This window comes from Rhinopithecus roxellana, chromosome 1, assembly GCF_007565055.1.
Source record: "Rhinopithecus roxellana isolate Shanxi Qingling chromosome 1, ASM756505v1, whole genome shotgun sequence".
Classification (NCBI taxonomy): domain Eukaryota; kingdom Metazoa; phylum Chordata; class Mammalia; order Primates; family Cercopithecidae; genus Rhinopithecus; species Rhinopithecus roxellana.
In genome coordinates this window covers 16,009,494-16,012,609 of record NC_044549.1, presented here as the reverse complement: position 1 = coordinate 16,012,609, position 3,116 = coordinate 16,009,494, and the positions used below count along the sequence as shown (strand labels likewise).

The window sequence follows — 3,116 nt, the reverse complement described above, 5'->3', positions numbered from 1 at the left end:
TTAAATAAAGGTGTCTGTTGTCCCTATGCTTTGTACAACTTACCCTCACAAACCCACAGGTGATTTGCAAAACTTATATTCATCTTTGTCTTCTTGTTTTCTTTAGAATTTAGATAAAAATTTACCGATTAGGGATGCTGTTTTCATGGCTTAGTGTGGTCCCATAAAATTTATTTTCACTCAGTTAATTAAGATTAGAGAGCAGCCCTGTGCAGTGGTTAAGAACTGATTCTGAGCTCTCTTCCCTTTTGCGGCCATCACCGAAGCGGGAGCGGACAAAATGAAGTTTAATCCTGTTGTGACTTCCAACCGAAGCAAGAATCGCAAAAGGCATTTCAATGCACCTTCCCACATTCGCAGGAAGATTATGTCTTCCCTTCTTTCCAAAGAGCTGAGACAGAAGTACAACGTGCGATCCACGTCCATCCAAAAGGATGATGAAGTTCAGGTTGTACGAGGACACTATAAAGGTCAGCATATTGGCAAAGTGGTCCAAGTTTACAGGAAGAAATATGTTACCTACATTGAACGGGTGCAGCGGGAAAAGGCTAATGGCACACTGTCCAGGTAGGCATTCGCCCCAGCAAGGCGGTTATCACTAGGCTAAAACTGGACAAAGACCGCAAAAAGATCCTTGAACAGAAAGCCAAATCTCACCAAGTAGGAAAGGAAAAGGGCAAATACAAGGAAGAAACAATTGAGAAGATGCATGAATAAAGTAATCTTATATAAAAGCTTTGATTAAAACTTGAAACAAACAAGAAAAAAGAACTGGTTCTGAATCATATTGCTTGTTTGAATCTTGACTCTACTACTTACTATCGGTATCAAAGGCTTAGAATAATTTATGACACACAATAAGTGTTCATTATAGGTTAAGTCTTTTGTGTTTTTGAATGCTGAGTTTTAACACCCTGTGTAGAAATGTGGCCTATTGTAACTGCCCAAGGGGTTCTTCCTGCCTGCTGCATGAAAAGAGACCACAGCATCTTAGTCAAGAAAGGGTTTTATAGACAGTAGGCCAGCCACGTCATGTGGGAGATTGGCGTTGTCACTCAAATCATTTCAAGCAAAGCTTATAGGTTAGAGGATTTTTAAAGGCAGTTTGGGGGAAGGGGTGGCAGTGACCAGCTGTTTGCTGCTGATTGGTTGGGCTGGAGATAAAATCATAGAGGGTGGGAACCGTCTTCCTGTGAGCTGAATCTCTTCTGGGTGGGGACATAGGAGCTAAGTTGGCGGGCCCATGTGGAGCCTTCAAGGTGGAGCCCTGGCAGACATGCAAAAACCTGAAAAGATTTTCCAAGAGCAATTGGGGAAGTAGCATATCTTATAACCCTCCAGAATAATGCCTGACAATTGTCTATGTCTGCGCCTTAGCAGCGTTCCGTTTCCTCTCCTCTCCCCAGCCTGATGCCCTCCCATTAGCTTTACAAAAGCTGTGGAGTTTTGGGCAAGGCCTATTCTCATTTAAACTATAGTCTGAATGACTTCCAAAGTTGGCTTGGCCCAGTAGCCTAGGATTAATCAAGGGAAAGGCAAAATGGTGGTTGTGCTAGCTTAGCTTACTAATGTAATTTTTCTCATTAATAACTTTTTTTGCAAAGTCAATTTCACTATAAACAAGGCCTATACAGGCCTATTGGTTTCTAGTCAAATACAGTATTAATTAAGAATTTACTGTTAATCAAGCACTGTGTCTATCACTAGAGAAAAAAACATCACCACCACCACCAAGTCGCTGGCACTGACTTTTTGTTTTTGGTTTACATGTAGGTACAAATTTTTTTTTTTTTTTTTTTTTTTTTTTTTTTTTTTTTACAGTCTCTGGCTCTTGTTGCCCAGGCTGGAGCACAGTGGCATAATCTCAGCTCACTGCAACCTCCGCCTCCCGGGTTCAAGTGATTCTCCTGCCTCAGCCTCCCAAGTAGCTGGGATTACAGGTGCCTGCCACCATGCCCAGCTATGTTTTGTACTTTTTCAAGTAGAGACAGGGTTTCACCATGTTGGCCAGGCTGGTCTCAAACTCCTGACCTCAAGCTGTAGTAGGACGAGCTGCAGACAAAACCCCTCAGACACCAAGTTAAAGAAGGAAGGGCTTTATTCGGCCAGGTGTGTCTGCAAGACTCATGTCTCAAAAACCGAGTTACTCACAGTGAGCAATTCCTGTCCCTTTTAAGAGCTTACAATTCTAAGGGGGTGCGCGTGAGAGGGTCGTGATCGATTGAGCAAGCAGTGGGTATGTGACTGGGGGCTGCATGCACTGGTAATCAGAGCAGAATAGAACAGGACGATTTTCACAATGCTTTTGCATACAACGTCTGGAATCTATAGATAACATAACTGGTTAGGTCAGGGGTCGATCTTTAACTACCAGACCTGGAAGGCAGTGCTGGGCTGTCTGACTACGGATTTCACTTCTGTCTTTTCTTTAACTCCTACCTTTTCTTTGAGGCAGAAATTAAGCATAAGACAATATGAGGGGTGGTCTCTTCCCTTAAAGTGATCCATCCGCCTCAGACTTCGAAAGTGCTGGGATTACAGGCATGAGCCACCAAACCCCAGACTATTTTGTTTACTTCTAGCTTAAGTGGGTAAAATTTAAGACAACAGAAGAACATTGAAGAAATGTAGAATGGAAGGAAAGAATACAGAGAAAAAGTACAGTATAGTGTATCAAATAATAACTGACACTTGGAAGACATTTCATAATACATTAACTAACTCCTTATCTAATTCTTAGCTGGTATTTTCATCAGCCTTGAAAATACAAGGTAGATATGTGTATTTTATTGTATTTTATTTTATTTTAAGTAAATGGAAATTGCTACAAATTAGTTGATGTTATGACCTTGATGAAAATCTAGGACTCTCATGGAATGATCTTTCCAGGGTAAATCTAGAGAGTTTTGAATAAACAGGTAAATTTAGGTTCGTTTTTGCCATTGTTACCCTTTGTATACTCAGCTACAAGACTGGCAATGAAATTATGTGACAACAGTGTGCTAGTTACATTTACATTTAAATGTAATTATGAAAAATATTAATTTTTAGTATTATCTTAATATTATAACTGAAATTTGTATAATTTATTTAAAGAAACAGTATTTAAAATAAAT

At 40.2% G+C, this 3,116-nt stretch overlaps 1 pseudogene; it reads left to right on the top strand.

Annotated features, from left to right (window-relative positions):
- Nucleotides 1–280: 280 nt before the first annotated feature.
- Nucleotides 281–717, top strand: LOC104657499 (annotated as a pseudogene).
- The last annotated feature ends 2,399 nt before the right edge of the window (nucleotides 718–3,116 follow it).